Below are 18,956 nucleotides of genomic sequence, written 5' to 3'. Positions count from 1 at the left end.
CATCTAGCAACGAGTGATCGGATTGCATCTACATACCTTTGTAGATCACGCGCGGAAGCGTTCAAAGAACGGGGATGAGGAAGTCGTACTCGACGTGATCCAAATCACCGGAGATCCTAGCGCCGAACGGACGGCACCTCCGCGTTCAACACACGTACGGTCAGCGTACCGTCTCCTTCTTCTTGATCCAGCAAGGGGGAAGGAGAGGTTGAGGGAGATGGCTCCAGCAGCAGCACGACGGCGTGGTGGTGATGGAGCTGCAGTACTCCGGCAGGGCTTCGCTAAGCTCTATGGAGGAGGAGGTGTTGGAGAGGGAGAGGGAGGCACCAAAGGCGTGTTTTGAGAGGCCCTCCTTTCCCCACTATATATAGGGAGTCCAAGGGGGGGGCGCCGGCCCTAGGAGATCCAATCTCCTAGGGGGGGTGCGGCCAAGGGAGGAATCCCTCCTCCCCAAGGCACCTAGGAGGTGCCTTCCCCCTTTGGGACTCTTCCCTCCTTGAACCCTAGGCGCATGGGCCTCTTGGGGTTGGTGCTCTTGGCCCATGTAGGCCAAGGCGCACCCCCTACAGCCCATGTGGCCCCCCGGGGCAGGTGGCCCCACCCGGTGGACCCCCGGGACCCTTTCGGTGGTCCCGGTACAATACCGGTGACCCCGAAACTTGTCCCGATGCCCGAAATAGCACTTCCTATATATAATTCTTTACCTCCGGACCATTCCGGAACTCCTCGTGACGTCCGGGATCTCATCCGGGACTCCGAACAACATTCGGGTTACTGCATATACATATCCCTACAACCCTAGCGTCACCGAACCTTAAGTGTGCAGACCCTATGGGTTCGAGAGACATGTAGACATGACCGAGACGACTCTCCGGTCAATAACCAACAGCGGGATCTAGATACCCATGTTGGCTCCCACATGCTCCTCGATGATCTCATCGGATGAACCACGATGTCGAGGATTCAAGCAACCCCGTATACAATTCCCTTTGTCAATCGGTATGTTACTTGCCCGAGATTCGATCGTCGGTATCCCAATACCTCGTTCAATCTCGTAACCGGCAAGTCACTTTACTCGTACCGTAATGCATGATCCCGTGACCAGACACTTGGTCACTTTGAGCTCATTATGATGATGCATTACCGAGTGGGCCCAGTGATACCTCTCCGTCATACGGAGTGACAAATCCCAGTCTTGATCCGTGTCAACCCAACAGACACTTTCGGAGATACCCGTAGTATACCTTTATAGTCACCCAGTTACGTTGTGACGTTTGGCACACCCAAAGCACTCCTACGGTATCCGGGAGTTACACGATCTCATGGTCTAAGGAAAAGATACTTGACATTGGAAAAGTCTAGCAAACGAACTATACGATCTTATGCTATGTTTAGGATTGGGTCTTGTCCATCACATCATTCTCCTAATGATGTGATCTCGTTATCAATGACATCCAATGTCCATAGTCAGGAAACCATGACTATCTGTTGATCAATGAGCTAGTCAACTAGAGGCTTACTAGGGACATGTTGGTGTCTATTATTCACACATGTATTACGATTTCCGGATAACACAATTATAGCATGAGTAAAGACAATTATCATGAAGAAGGAAATATAATAATAATGCTTTTATTATTTCCTCTAGGGCATATTTCCAACAGTCTCCCACTTGCACTAGAGTCAATAATCTAGTTACATTGTGATGAATCGAACACCCATGGAATTCTGGTGTTGATCATGTTTTGCTCTAGGGAGAGGTTTAGTCAATGGATCTGCTATATTCAGGTCCGTATGTACTTTACAAATATCTATGTCTCCATCTTGAACATTTTCACGAATGGAGTTGAAGCGACGCTTGATGTGCCTTGTCTTCTTGTGAAACCTGGGCTCCTTGGCAAGTGCAATAGCTCCAGTGTTGTCACAGAAGAGTTTGATTGGCCCCGACGCATTGGGTATGACTCCTAGGTCGGTGATGAACTCCTTCACCCAAATTGCTTCATGTGCTGCCTCCGAGGCTGCCATGTACTCCGCTTCACATGTAGATCCCGCCACGACGCTCTGCTTGCAACTGCACCAGCTTACTGCCCCACCATTCAAAATATACACGTATCCGGTTTGAGACTTAGAGTCATCCAGATCTGTGTCGAAGCTAGCATCGACGTATCCCTTTACGACGAGCTCTTCGTCAGCTCCATAAACGAGAAACATTTCCTTAGTCCTTTTCAGGTACTTCAGGATATTCTTGACCGCTGTCCAGTGTTCCTTGCCGGGATTACTTTGGTACCTACCTACCAAACTTACGGCAAGGTTTACATCAGGTCTGGTACACAGCATGGCATACATAATAGAACCTATGGCTGAGGCATAGGGGATGACACTCATCTCTTCTATATCTTCTGCCGTGGTCGGACATTGAGCTGAGCTCAATTTCACACCTTGCAGCACAGGCAAGAACCCCTTCTTAGACTGATCCATATTGAACTTCTTCAATATCTTATCAAGGTATGTGCTTTGTGAAAGACCTATGAGGCGTCTTGATCTATCTTTGTAGATCTTGATGCCTAATATATAAGCAGCTTCTCCAAGGTCCTTCATTGAAAAACTCTTATTCAAGTAGGCCTTAATGCTATCCAAAAGCTCTATATCATTTCCCATCAAAAGTATGTCATCTACATATAATATGAGAAATGCTACAGAGCTCCCACTCACTTTCTTGTAAACGCAGGCTTCTCCATAAGTATGCATAAACCCAAACGCTTTGATCATCTCATCAAAGCGAATGTTCCAACTCCGAGATGCTTGCACCAGCCCATAAATCGAGAGTTGGAGCTTGCACACCTTGTCAGCATTCTTAGGATCGACAAAACCTTCTGGCTGCATCATATACAATTCTTCCTTAAGGAAACCATTAAGGAATGCCGTTTTGACGTCCATTTGCCATATTTCATAATCATAGAATGCGGCAATTGCTAACATGATTCGGACGGACTTTAGCTTCGCTACCGGTGAGAAAGTCTCATCATAGTCAACCCCTTGAACTTGTCGATAACCCTTAGCGACAAGCCGAGCTTTATAGATGGTCACATTACCATCCGCGTCTGTCTTCTTGTTAAAGATCCATTTATTTTCTATGGCTCGCCGCTCAACGGGCAAGTCAGTCAAAGTCCATACTTCGTTTTCATACATGGATCCTATCTGGGATTTCATGGCTTCTAGCCATTTGTCGGAATCCGGGCCCGCCATCGCTTCTTCATAGTTCCAAGGTTCACCGTTGTCTAACAACATGACTTCCAAGACAGGGTTGTCGTACCACTCTGGTGCGGAACGTGTCCTTGTGGAGCTTTGAATTTCAGTAGGAGCTTGATCAGAAGTATCTTGATCATCATCATTAACTTCCTCTCTTGTCGGTGCAGGTACCTCAGAAACATTTTCTTGAGTTGCGCCATTTTCCGGTTCAAGAGGTAATACTTCATCAAGGTCTACTTTCCTCCCACTTACTTCTTTCGAGAGAAACTCTTTCTCTAGAAACGATCCATTCTTGGCAACAAAGATCTTGCCTTCGGATCTGAGGTAGAAGGTATACCCAATAGTTTCTTTAGGGTATCCTATGAAGACGCATTTTTCCAACTTGGGTTCGAGCTTTTCAGGTTGAAGTTTCTTGACATAAGCATCGCATCCCCAAACTTTTAGAAACGATAGCTTAGGTTTCTTCCCAAACAATAATTCATACGGTGTCGTCTCAACGGATTTCGACAGAGCCCTATTTAAAGTGAATGCGGCAGTCTCTAAAGCATAGCCCCAAAAAGATAGCAGTAAATTGGTAAGAGACATCATAGATCGCACCATATCTAATAGTGTGCGATTACGATGTTCGGACACACCATTACGCTGAGGTGTTCCAGGCGGCGTGAGTTGTGAAACTATTCCACATTTTCTTAAGTGTGTGCCAAATTCCTGACTCAAGTATTCTCCTCCACGATCTGATCGCAGAAACTTGATTTTCCTGTCACGTTGATTCTCAACCTCACTCTGAAATTCCTTGAACTTTTCAAAGGTTTCAGACTTGTGTTTCATTAAGTAGATATACCCATATCTACTCAAGTCATTAGTGAGGGTGAGAACATAACGATAACCACTGCGAGCCTCAACACTCATTGGACCGCACACATCAGTATGTATGATTTCCAATAAGTTGGTTGCTCGCTCCATTGTTCCTGAGAACGGAGTCTTGGTCATTTTACCCATGAGGCATGGTTCGCACGTGTCAAATGATTCATAATCAAGAGACTCTAAAAGTCCATCTGCATGGAGCTTCTTCATGCGTTTGACACCTATGTGACCAAGGCGGCAGTGCCACAAGTATGTGGGACTATCGTTATCAACCTTACATCTTTTGGTTTTCACACTATGAACATGTGTAGCATTACGTTCGAGGAAGAATAAACCATTCACCATCGGAGCATGACCATAAAACATATCTCTCATATAAATAGAACAACCATTATTCTCAGATTTAAATGAGTAGCCATCTCGAATTAAACGAGATCCCGATACAATGTTCATGCTCAAAGCTGGCACTAAATAACAATTATTGTGGTTTAAAACTAATCCCGTAGGTAAATGTAGAGGTAGCGTGCCGACGGCGATCACATTGACCTTGGAACCATTCCCGACGCGCATTGTCACCTCGTCCTTTGCCAGCCTCCACTTATTCCGCAGCTCCTGCTTTGAGTTACAAATGTGAGCAACTGCACCGGTATCAAATAGCCAGGAGCTACTACGAGTACTGGTAAGGTACACATCAATTATATGTATATCACATATACCTTTTGTTTTGCCGGCCTTCTTGTCTGCTAAGTATTTGGGGCAGTTCCGCTTCCAGTGACCACTTTCCTTGCAATAAAAGCACTCAGTCTCGGGCATGGGTCCATTCTTTGGCTTCTTTCAGGCAGCTTGCTTGCCGGGCACGGCAACTCCCTTGCCGTCCTTCTTGAAGTTATTTTTACCCTTGCCTTTCTTGAACTTAGTGGTTTTATTCACCATCAACACTTGATGTTCCTTCTTGAATTCTACCTCTGCTGATTTCAGCATAGCAAATACTTCAGGAATGGTCTTTTCCATCCCCTGCATATTGAAGTTCATCACAAAGCTCTTGTAGCTTGGTGGAAGCGACTGGAGGATTCTGTCAATAACCGCGTCATCCGGGATATTAACTCCCAGCTGAGTCAAGCGGTTATGTAACCCAGACATAGTGAGTATGTGCTCACTAACAGAACTATTTTCCTCCATCTTACAGCTGAAGAATTTGTCGGAGACTTCATATCTCTCAACCCGGGCATGAGCTTGAAAAACCATTTTTAGCTCTTCGAACATCTCATATGCTCGATGTCTCTCAAAACGCTTTTGGAGCCCCGGCTCTAAGCTGTAAAGCGTGCCGCATGAACGAGGGAGTAGTCGTCGGTACGTGCCTGCCAAGCGTTCATAACGTCTTGTTCTGCAGGGAGAACAGGTGCGTCACCTGGCGGTGCTTGTAGGACATAATCTTTCTTGGCAGCTATGAGGATGATCCTCAGGTTCCGGACCCAGTCCGTGTAGTTGCGGCCATCATCTTTCAGCTTGGTTTTCTCTAGGAACGCGTTGAAGTTGAGGACTATGTTGGCCATTTGATCTACAAGACATATTGTAAATATTTTAGACTAAGTTCATGATAATTAAGTTCATCTAATCAAATTATTCAATGAACTCCCACTTAGATAGACATCCCTCTTATAGTCATCTAAGTATAACATGATCCGAGTCAACTAGGCCGTGTCCGATCATCACGTGAGACGGACTAGTCAACATCGGTGAACATTTTCATGTTGATCGTATCTTCTATACGACTCATGCTCGACCTTTCAGTCTTCTGTGTTCCGAGGCCATGTCTGTACATGCTAGGCTCGTCAAGTCAACCTAAGTGTTTGCATGTGTAAATCTGTCTTACACCCGCTGTATGTGAACGTTGGAATCTATCACACCCGATCATCACGTGATGCTTAGAAACGAACGAACTGTCGCAACGGTGCACAGTTAGGGGGAACACTTTCTTGAAATTATTATGAGGGATCATCTTATTTACTACCGTCGTTCTAAGCAAACAAGATGCAAAAACATGATAAACATCACATGCAATCAAATAATAATAGTGACATGATATGGCCAATATCACATAGCTCCTTTGATCTCCATCTTGGGGCTCCATGATCATCTTGTCACCGGCATGACACCATGATGTCCATCATCATGATCTCCATCATTGTGTCTCCATGAAGTTGCTCGCCAACTATTACTTCTACTACTATGGCTAACGCGTTTAGCAATAAAGTAAAGTAATTTACATGGCGTTTCTCAATGACACGCAGGTCATACAAAAAATAAAGACAACTCATATGGCTCCTGCCGGTTGTCATACTCATCGACATGCAAGTCGTGATTCCTATTACAATAGCATGAACATCTCATACATCACATATATATCATTCATCATTCATCACAACTTTGGCCATATCATATCACAAAGCACTGGCTGCAAAAACAAGTTAGACGTCCTCTAATTGTTGTTGCAAGTTTTACGTGGCTGAATTAGGGTTCTAGCAAGAACGTTTTCTTACCTACGTGAAAGCCACAATGTGATTTGTCAACTTCTATTTACCCTTCATAAGGACCCTTTTCATCGAATCCGCTCCAACTAAAGTAGGAGAGACAGACACCCGCCAGCCACCTTATGCAACTTGTGCATGTTAGTCGGTGGAACCGGTCTCACGTAAGCGTACGTGTAAGGTTGGTCCGGGCCGCTTCATCCCACAATACCGTTGAAGCAAGATAAGACTAGTAGCGGCAAGAAAGTTGACAACATCAACGCCCACAACAAATTGTGTTCTACTCGTGCAAGAGAACTACGCATAGACCTAGCTCATTATGCCACTGTTGGGGAACGTTGCAGAAAACAAAAATTTTCCTACGGTTTCACCAAGATCCATCTAGGAGTTCATCTAGAAACGAGTGATCGGATTGCATCTACATACCTTTGTAGATCACGCGGAAGCGTTCAAAGAACGGGGATGAGGAAGTCATACTCGACGTGATCCAAATCACCGGAGATCCTAGCGCCGAACGGACGGCACCTCCGCGTTCAACACACGTACGGTCAGCATCACGTCTCCTTCTTCTTGATCCAGCAAGGGGGAAGGAGAGGTTGAGGGAGATGGCTCCAGCAGCAGCACGACGGCGTGGTGGTGATGGAGCTGCAGTACTCCGGCAGGGCTTCGCTAAGCTCTATGGAGGAGGAGGAGGTGTTGGAGAGGGAGAGGGAGGCACCAAAGGCGTGTTTTGAGAGGCCCTCCTTTCCCCACTATATATAGGGAGTCCAAGGGGGGGCGCCCGCCCTAGGAGATCCAATCTCCTAGGGGGGGGTGCGGCCAAGGGAGGAATCCCTCCTCCCCAAGGCACCTAGGAGGTGCCTTCCCCCTTTGGGACTCTTCCCTCCTTGAACCCTAGGCGCATGGGCCTCTTGGGGCTGGTTCCCTTGGCCCATGTAGGCCAAGGCGCACCCCCTACAGCCCATGTGGCCCCCCGGGGCAGGTGGCCCCACCCGGTGGACCCCCGGGACCCTTCCGGTGGTCCCGGTACAATACCGGTGACCCCGAAACTTGTCCCGATGCACGAAATAGCACTTCCTATATATAATTCTTTACCTCCGGACCATTCCGAAACTCCTCGGGACGTTCGGGATCTCATCCGGGACTCCGAACAACATTCGGGTTACTGCATATACATATCCCTACAACCCTAGCGTCGCATCATTCTCCTCGATGACCGAGACGTGTAGACCCTACGGGTTCGGGAGACATGTAGACATGACCGAGACGACTCTCCGGTCAATAACCAACAGCGGGATCTGGATACCCATGTTGGCTCCCACATGCTCCTCGATGATCTCATCGGATGAACCACGATGTCGAGGATTCAAGCTACCCCGTATACAATTCCCTTTGTCAATCGGTATGTTACTTGCCCGAGATTCGATCGTCGGTATCCCAATACCTCGTTCAATCTCGTTACCGGCAAGTCACTTTACTCGTACCGTAATGCATGATCCCGTGACCAGACACTTGGTCACTTTGAGCTCATTATGATGATGCATTACCGAGTGGGCCCAGTGATACCTCTCCGTCATACGGAGTGACAAATCCCAGTCTTGATCCGTGTCAACCCAACAGACACTTTCGGAGATACCCGTAGTATACCTTTATAGTCACCCAGATACGTTGTGACGTTTGGCACACCCAAAGCACCCCTACGGTACCGGGAGTTACAGGATCTCATGGTCTAAAGAAAAGATACTTGACATTGGAAAACTCTAGCAAATGAACTATATGATCTTATGCTATGTTTAGGATTGGGTCTTGTCCATCACATCATTCTCCTAATGATGTGATCTCGTTATCAATGACATCCAATGTCCATAGTCAGGAAACCATGACTATCTGTTGATCAACGAGCTAGTCAACTAGAGGCTTACTAGGGACATGTTGGTGTGTATTATTCTCACATGTATTACGATTTCCGGATAACACAATTATAGCATGAATAAAGACAATTATCATGAACAAGGAAATATAATAATAATGCTTTTATTATTGCCTCTAGGGCATATTTCCAACACTCCCTCCATCTCAACCCGCGCCTTGCTATTCCAAAATGCCCGTGATACCCCTGAACCTAAAGAACCGCCTCAAATCGGTGAGGGCACTTTCATAACTTATCCCACATTTCGGACAAGCGCATCCCTCAGCCATGGTTCCCCCACTCCCATCAAATCCGCCCACCCATTCGTACACCGAGGCCGGCAAAACCAGCGAAGCCCCACACCCTCCTCCGTCCGCCACCCAATCAGAGCCTCTTCCCCAACGACGTCGTCCGCAGCAACACCTCGACGGCCCTCATCCACTTTACCGGATGAGGATCCGTCGTCGATCTGGTTGTCCCGCCGGTTCAGCCATCCAGTCCTCCACCTCCAAGGAGCTTCCCCGATGTTCCCCTTGTCTTTTTTACCACCTCCATTCCCACACCGCCGTCTTCACCTGCACCACCGGAAGATCATCATCATCACCGATTCATCCGATGAAGCTGCGGCCTAATCGGCGCCACCAAAGAGGTTGTACACTAATCGCCGCATTTTTTTCTCGACTTGATCTCACGGTGCTGCCGGCGCTCGGTCCCAAGCCGACCCGGCGCGGCTCCATCCACGGCGGCGTGGCCGGCCACTTCCTCCACGGCGTCGCTCCCTCGGCGGCGACATCCACATCAGTAGGAGCTGCTGCTGCTTTAGCTCTTGCTCGCGCTGCTGCTCTGCTATTGCTCTTGGTCCCCTCCCTGGTCTGCTCTTGCTCTTGCTCTTGATCGCGTTGCTGCTCTCTGTCTTGCTCTTGTTTGCGATGCTGCTCCGATTTAGCTACACTTCAGTCGACTGAATCGACTTTTGGGTCAGTCGATTTTCAAGGGGTGGGGGGCTCATCGGAGTTAAGGAAGAACCAGCCGCAGCGGGGAGGGGGGCTCGCCGGAGAGGTACCCCACTATCTATCTTAGGGTTCAGGGTGGGGGCGGTGGTCGAGCGGTGGCATTGGGATCGCCAGAGAAAAAGCTCGGCATAGGGGGGGCTATAGGGATGGCCGGGGTGGCGGCGGACCAGCGGTGGGGAGTGTTTTTGGGGCGGGCGGGGCGGCGCACCACTGGCTGCGGGCAGCGGGGGGGGGGGCGGTTTGGCCGGTGGTGGCTGGCGACTCAGGGGGGTGGAGGTTGAAGATGAACTACATGCCCTTGATTTCGTATCCAATGGCTACAAAATCGACTGAACAGAGATGAAAAAGTCAGTCGACTGACTTGTAGCCTCACCTCAAGTGCGTTCAGTTTCGACAGTAAAATTCAGTTTCGACAGCAAAATTCAGTTTAGACAGTTAAGTTCAGTTTCGACAGTTAATTCAGTTTTGATAGTTAAGTTCAGAGATGAGCGGATGATGTATACATCTAGCAGTTTCTGGTTATGTATTTTACGTCATCTATTGGAGATGCTATTAGAATTCCACTTAGGTTAACGTTGTCTGTCTTGTCCTGCTTCAGCCTCAACGTCGTACAACTCACCGGAGCTGCTCCAACGAGGAAACCCTCCATCACAGCGGAGCAGTACCTCGGGCTCCATCTCCAGACGCTTAAGATCTTCTTCCCCTCCTCCGGTTGCCAAGTCAGCTAGAGCATCCTCACCGGCCAACCCAATCACACTGAGATCAACATGGCTTCGCCAAAGAGGTTGTACACTTCTTGTGGTTTGACTTAATCTCACCATGCTTCTATGCATCCTGTGATCTTCCAATTCTTGTGAACAAAACACCCAGATTGGCAAAAATCCTGTGTTTTTAAATTCTCTATTTTGCACGTGCATTCCTATCCTATTCCTGTCTATTTCCTATCCCTGCATTGTTAGAATCCTCAAATTCAAACAACCCCTTACACAATTACTTCTGTTACAGATATGTGTCAAAGAAAACCTTGTGTTGTCTGTCCTGCTCCTGCGGTGCTGTGTTCCACCCCAGTTCAGCTGCTCCAACGATGGAAGGGTTCACCATAGCAGGGATCCGCTCTCCAGACCGTCTTTCGCTGCCTCAGCTCTTCTTCCCCACCGCCGGCAGCCATGACAACTTCATTACCAACATCAACTAAGCAGATGACCTTGAGGACTACATGGGTCCGCAAGAGAGGTCGCACTCTTCCGTGTCTGCTTACGTTATGCATCGCTTAATATGATGACATGCTACTTTATCGTCGTGTTCACCTATTAGACTCCGACTCGGGTCCAAACTTATGCTGAAAATTGAGTTTTTAAATGGTTGTGGGGTACATATTGGGGCAGCAATCAGTACTATCTGTCTACTATCTGGTTAATCTCGAGTGTCTATTGTGAATTTCATGTTGGGTGCAAATAAACATTAAAGGAGCCATTATCTGTATTTTTTAACTAAAGCTATTAACTGCCTGCTATCATTGGTTTTGGGTCTATCCACAGTTTGCTAGCTTCACTCTAGATTTGTGCATGCACTCCTTACATAATCTCACTATGTTTTATTCCTATGCATGTCAGTTATTGTACACAATGGAACTAAACATGTAGAGCAAAAGAGACGGGCCTTGTGTGGCAATAAAATTTCATGCAGACATCGCTCCATGGTGGGCGCAAAGGCAGCCCCCCTCCACCCATTTCGGATCGTAATCAAGAGGAAGATAACTATTCTGAGGGGGATTCGGAAGGAGAAGACCACTCCTATTTACCCATGAGGTCTTCGCTCTAACTTGGCATGCTGATGTTGGTAATATCATGCATATGGTGCCTTGAATTGCTTACTGTATACATCAAAGATGTCATCTGCTTAGTTTAGACATGCTTTGTGTCAATGCCATCTGTTTAGATTCTTTATCTTATATATGAATCATGCAATGCCATCTTGTTTAGCCAGGCATCATATATGTGAATTTTGCAATGCCACGCTGGTTAGCCAGTCATCTTATATGTGAATTATATCATGACATAATTTTTTTATTACGTGTTAAATTTGTCAACAATTTTAGTACATTCAATTACTCTTCCTGTGCATCAGCCATTCGGCACGGTCATGGAAACAAGGTCTTCAGAGTAGACAATGCTATCTGATGAAGCGCATGTCTTGCTGGTTATAGGTAGCTCCTCAGAGAAGGATTCAGAGACAGATGACCAGTCCTATTCCCCCACCCCCCCGAGGTGCATGCTCTAACTTGGCAGGGTTATGTTGCTGATATCGTGCGTATGGTATCTTGCATTGCTTTGTCATTTTCTTAGTTTAGACATGATTTGTGTGAATGCCACCTATTTATTGTCTAATTACCATATATGTGAATTATGCAATGCCATCTTTTTGCAAGACATTATATATGTGAATTATGCAATGCTATCTTGTTGCAAGGCATTATATATGTGAATTATGCAATGCCATGCTATTTAGCCAAGCATCATATATGTGAATTATATCATGCCGTCCTTTTTTGTATTTCTCATTGCTTTTTTTGACAATGTTTGTATATTCAACTGCTCTTCCTGTGCATGAGCCATTTGAATTGGTGATGGAGAAATCTGGAGTGAAAACAAGGTCTTCAGAGCAAACAATGCTACCTGGTGAAGCAGATATTTTGATGGTTACAGATAGCTATTCAGAGGAGGATTCAAAGGCAGATGACTAGTCCTATTATCCCCCTGAGGTGTATGCTCAAACTTGGCAGGGTTATATTACTCATATCATGCATATGTTGTATTGCAATGCTTAGTTTTTACATCATATACACGATATTGAATGTCATCTCCTTAGTTGACACATCATATATGCGATTGCCCTCTGCTCACTTTCTTAGTATATAAATAATATATTTGAATTATATCATGCCATGATGTTTACATAGACAGCATGTATCTGAATTATGGCATGCCAACCCATTTTCTTCCCTATTGTCCATTGCACCTGTCTATCTTACAATGTATGTACATTCAATTGCTTTTCTTGTTTATCAGCCATTTCAATTGGAGGGGGTGATGGCAGTATCTGTGGGAGTAAAAACACGGTCTTTAGAAAAGATCATGCTACCTGTCGATGGAGATAGAACCATGGTTGTACTTGCCCAAGAACCAGCCCCACCACACATAACCCGACTCACGCAGATTGTACCCCTACCCAGTTGGACAGAGAACCAGCTACACCCTTTCTAACCCCAACACCAGAAGATAGTAACCCAGTTCCCGTTGATACAAAGCACCCAAACATGAGCAGCTAGTAAGGCAACCGTAGTGCCCAAAGCACAAGGACCACCACTCCGAACCCCAAGTCAACGCTTAAAGCAGAAGAAGAATTGTTCTCAGGTCAGGTTCCGTAGCAATGGTTCATACTACTTTGCTCTTGCATCACTGTATTTACTCATACCAACTAATTGCAAATTTGAAGGATGCAATTGAAACTCCAATGGTGCAACAGGTATGTTTTAAACCTGTTTCTTTAACGTGTTTGCTGTTGTAACTTGCTCTATGTTGATTTCAGTTTCAATTGAATAAACAATTATGTTCTCATGCCATGCATATTACAAGTGTTGTTATTTCTGTGTAGTTTCCCACACATATATTCTATCTATGCTGCTTTGTCTTAAATAGATATGATTCGAACTATATCTATCTTGATTTGGCAACATAAACTAGAATGATATAGACCATAGAGTGACCATACTACATAGATATATGTTTGTTTCATGCTGTTATCATGTCCACCTTACTACTGAACTGGCTTACCAAAGTGAGTTTCATATACTACATTGTAAACTTGTGATGTGTTTGTTTGTTTCTCCTTTAGAACGCGGATAAAATATTGGAGAAGAGTACCCTGTTATGCAATGGTAAAGGAAGTAATGCAGATCAGGTTCAAGATAGTGAGACATCCCTGTTGTTCTCCAAGAAAGCTGATAAAAACTATATTAAAGACACCGAGACAACCCCAAAGTACTATCTTAATGTAGTGTTCGAGTTACTGGCTACTACTACTGGCACCAACTCTTCGAATTGGCTGCCTGAATCAGTTCGGCTTCTTGAGTCTCAACTTCAAGTTGAAAGACATCGATCAGATGTTATGCTACAGGAAGCTGAAGGATTGAGGAAGTCCCTGCAGAATTCAGATGCATACTTTCTGGTGGAACAACAAGTGCTGGAGGATTTAAGCGCCAAATAAGAGAAAGTTAATAAGCTTGCTAAGCATCTTGCCAGCATTATGGGTACCCCGGATATTGTTTCTTGAGCTCTTCTGAAGTGGTTTCAGTTATGGACTTGTTTTGGCGCGGCCATAATGCACTTGTGGCGAGCTTTGATGCCCAGTGGATGTAATATGTGTAATAGCCATGATGGCCTAGCGTAATTTGCTTACTTATTTATTTCCGTTGTATTGTTTATTTGTTTTCTTGTAGTCAGTGCAGTTCTTTTTGCGCGGTTTGCTGGTGGCCGCAATAACCTATTTTTTAAAACTAGGCCACATTAACAATGGGCTACATATTTACTGTAGTTAACATGGGCCTCCTACGGGCCGTAGAAACAATGGGCCTTCTAAGGGTCGTAGAAATAATGGGACTTGTATGGGGCGTAGACACAATGGGCCTTCTACGGGCTGTATCATCGGTTGGCCAAACATGGGCCAATAACATACCACATTATAGCCGTAAATGGGCTAGACACTACTAGGAAAAGGGCTAGAGATGAAATTGACACTAATGGCGCACCAGAGAAGTGGTGCGCCACTACTATATACTAATGGTGCACCATGTGCAGATGCGCCATTAGTGTGGAAGACACTAATGGCACACCAGGCACACGGTGCCACTAGTAACAAAATGTTTTTTTTCATTTTTTCAAACATACTAATGGCGCATCCGGGCAGAGTGCGCCATTAGTAGTTAGAACTACTAATGGCGCACCAGCCATAGAGTGCGCCACTACTGTATTTTTTTATTTTTTTGCAAAACTACTAATGGCGCACCGTTGCATAGTGCGCCATTACTAGTTTAAACTAGTAATGGCGCACTGTGCCACGGTGCGCCATTAGTATAATTTTTTTTTTGCAAAACTACTAATGGCGCATGTTTGTGTGGTGCCCCATTAGTATGTTGGGTTACTAATGGCGCATGGCTGTGTGGTGCGCCATTAGTAACGTGGGACCAGCTAGATATTTTTGGACAGCCACACCTACACACTCACTTTCCCCACTTCATTCCCCCCACCTCCTTCTCTAAGCTTGTCGGCTGCCTCCTCCTCCTCACCTCATTTGCACCATAGATTCATCAAAATTAAGTGTTGAAATTACCTTTTTTTGATAGGTAAGTAAGGGGAAAGCTATCTTCATGTTGTAGATCTACTTTTTTTCTCCCTAGCTCGCTCCAACAACGTGCACATGCACTTTTTGTGGCCTAGCTTGATCTATGTATGTTTGTGGTGTTGCATATATGTTTGTGTTTGCAGGTACCGGTATTTGAAATGCGATAGTTGCCAATATTTTGCCGGAATGTTGATTCATTTCCGTTTCGTCGAGAATTTTGGCACTATGCATTCTTTTTGCTCCTATTTTTAGGGAAAGTCATGCCAAATTTTTTCTTGGCTCTAAAATATCGTTTTGCTCTACCCCGCAGGTGACCATGGTCCGCACGATGACCGAAGGGATGGTGAATAGGTTTTTGAGCTCCGCGAAGGCCGAGATGCTTCAAAAGAACGAGCCGGAGCTAAGATGTCCGTGTCGAAGATGCAAGCTAAAGAGCCTTATTGCGGACCCAGATTCCGGGCAGGTGCGGGACCACCTGCTCTTGCGTGGTTTCATGGATGGCTATCGGTGGCAAGGTGATGAAGATGACTATGAAGTCGTCCATGGGGGCCGGGCAAGAAATGAGGAAGGGCAGCAAGACAACCACCACGGCTCGGGCGGGCGAGAAGACGAAGAATCTCCAGGACATGATCACGACAGTGATGCTGTACACAGTCATCATGTAGAAGATGCCGGACATGATGATGAGGAAGATGCTAGAGCAGACGAAGGGCATGATCATGAAGATCAAGATGACGGAGGAGCAGACGACGATGGACCATCGATGGGCTGGGTGCAGGACCCTCATATTCAAGAGTTGCTTCTCAAGCAGACGGATAACGCAAGAGCTGCCCCCCGAGAGAAAGCCAAGCTGGATCAACTGGAGATAGAAGCGGTTACTCCATTGTATGAAGGATGCAGACCCGAGGATACCCGCCTGAAAGTAACACTCATGGCTTTGGAGATGAAGGTAAAATACAAAATGACCAACGCATGCTTCGACGAGAACATGTCATTCTGGCACGAACGTCTTCCCAAGGGGAACAAGTGCCCGACCAGTTTCGAGGAGGCGAAGAAAGTCGTGTGTCCTCTGGATTTATCGCACGTGAAATACCATGTGTGCATGAACAATTGCATCACTTATCGGGGCGAGCACGCGGAGTCTACCATATGTCCGGTGTGCGGCGTCACTCGATACAAGAAGAGGAAGAAAGCTCGTCGAAAAGTGGTGTGGTACTTTCCGATCACTCCTCGTCTGTAGCGGTATTTGGCGGACCCTAAGGTAGCAAAGCTCCTACGTTGGCGCACGGATAGGGAGGAGAAGAAGCGAGATGATGACGCAAATGATCCGGACTTAAATAAAAAAGACAAGATGCTGAGTCACCCTAAGGATGGGAGCCAGTGGCAAGCGTTGAAATTCGAATACCCAGAATTTGGGAAGGATCCAAGAAACATCGTGCTGGGCGCGAGCACCGATGGAGTCAATCCGTTTGGCAGCCAGAGAAGCACACATAGCACCTGGCCTGTGTTTGTGTGGATGTACAACCTTCCCCCCTGGTTGTGCATAAAGAGGAAGTACATTCACATGAGTATGCTAATTGAAGGGCTGAAACAACTAGGGAATGACATCAATCTGTATCTGGGGCTGCTGAAAGAGGAGCTAGACACGCTGTGGAAAAAGCCGGCCAATACATGGGACGCCACAGAGAAAGAATATTTCCCTATGAGAGCCGCACTGCTCACGACGGTGCACGACTATCTCGGTTACGGATATCTCGCGGGGCAGGTGGTCCATGGATTTTCTGGATGCGTCAGGTGCATGGATGACACAACGTATCACCAGCTAGATAGAGATCCTGGGTCTTCGAAAACCGTGTTCATGGGACATCGAACGTGGCTTCGCGACAATGACCCGTGGAGGAAACGCAAGGATCTGTTCGATGGTGAAACCGAACTCCGAAGACGCCCGCGTACGAGGAGCGGCGAGGAAATAGACGGGCTGTTGAAAAATTGGAAAGATTGCCCACTGCCGGGAAAGAAGCAAAAGTTGCCAGAGCCGGGAAAGAAGCGAAAGGCGCCAGAGCTGCTGCTGAAGGTATGGAAAACGAGGTCTGTTTTCTGGGACTTGCCGTACTGGAAGATCCACCGTGTGCCTCACAGCCTTGATGCCATGCATATCACGAAGAACGTGTGCGAGAGTCTGCTTGGTACCCTGCTCAACATGCCAGAGAGGACCAAAGATGGGCCGAAAGCAAGGGCAGACTTGAAATCAATGGGCATCAGGCAGGAGCTTCACGCTAATGATGATGATGATGATGATGATGATGATGATGATGATGAGGTGAAGCAGGACACAGAAAGTCGTCGCAAAGGCAAAAAGGCCAAGAAGACTGGAAATGACTACCTTCCCGCGTGCTTCACTCTAAGTCAGGAGGAGATCGAGCAGTTTTTCACCTGCCTCGTAGGAGTAAAACTTCCTTACGGTTATGCGGGGAAGATAAGCAGATACCTAGACCCAGCGAAGCAGAAGTTCAGCGGGATGAAGTCTCATGACTGTCACGTGCTGATGACGTAGATACTTCTATTTGCAATCTGTGGGATCATGGACGCGCACGTCCGTGAAATGCTATTTGGCCTGTGCAACCTTTTCGACGTCATCTCTCGGAAGTCGGTTGGCGTGAGGCAACTCAGAAGGCTACAGGAAGAGATCGTGGTGATACTATGCGAGCTTGAGATGTACTTCCCGCCCGCATTCTTCGATGTTATGGTGCATCTGCTGGTCCATATCGTGGAGGATATCATCCAACTCGGGCTGACGTTCCTGCACAGCATGATGCCGTTCGAAAGTATGAATGGTGTCATCAAAGGATACGTTCGCAACATGTCATGTCCAGAGGGAAGTATAACCAGGGGCTTTCTGATCGAAGAGTGCATCTCCTACTGCACGAATTATCTAGGCATTGAGAACCCTGTTGGTCTGCCCGTCAACAGGCACCTCGGCAGGCTCGCTGGATGGCGTCACCGTGAGGGTCTCCGCGAAATGCATGTCGACTTCGAGGGTCGACTCGCCGACTTTGAAAGAGCAAACCTAGTCGCACTACAACACATAAACGTGGTCGATCCTTGGGTGGTAGAGCACAAAACCTTTATTGAGAAGACGTACAATGACCGAGGCCAACAGAGGACGGACGGAGATATAATCAAAGAGCACAACTCATGTTTCACGCATTGGTTCAAGAAGAAGGTTCTGTCGTACCCTTTACATGAGGATTCTTCCGCGGAAGAACAACTCATATTCGCCTTGTCACAGGGCGCCGAGCACAACCTGATGACCTATGAGGCATACGATATCAACGGCTACACATTCTACACCGAGGACAAGGACATGAAGAGCGATGGTTATCAGAACTCCGGGGTAACGATGGAATCCTACACCGGTAATGACAAGGACAGATACTACGGAGGGATCGAGGAGATCAGGGAGCTGAGCTACGCTGGACAGAAGGTCCCGATGTTCCGTGTTAGATGAGCCAAGAGCGTCCTAAAAGAAAACCGGTATTTCACCACCATGGTTATACCCGAAGCCAAATCCAAGACCGCGGGCGCAAACGTCACCGCGAAAAATGAGCCATGGGTACTGGCTTCACAAGTGGACCAATGCTTCTTCATTACCGACCCGTCAAAGCCCAGTCGTGTTGTCGTGAGGAGAGGCAAAAGGAAGATCATCAAAATGGATGAAGTAGCCAAAGAGCAAGACTTCGACAAGTACAGCGACCCGAAGATCGAACATGACGACGACGATGAAGTAGCAGCATACACCAGAAGAAGAAGCAGGACCACCCTACCTAAAGGACGTCCGTTCCACAGAAGCACTCCATTTGCGAAAAAGAAGGGCAAGAAGATTGTGAACAGATAGCTAGCTAAGATCGATTGTATTTAAATTGTAGCCTTCATTTCTCGGGCACTTTTTGATATCATGAATATTTTTAAATTTCATGGGCACTTTTTGAATTC

Source organism: Triticum urartu, chromosome 7, assembly GCF_003073215.2.
Source record: "Triticum urartu cultivar G1812 chromosome 7, Tu2.1, whole genome shotgun sequence".
Lineage (NCBI taxonomy): Eukaryota > Viridiplantae > Streptophyta > Magnoliopsida > Poales > Poaceae > Triticum > Triticum urartu.
Note: the sequence above shows the minus strand (reverse complement) of the source record.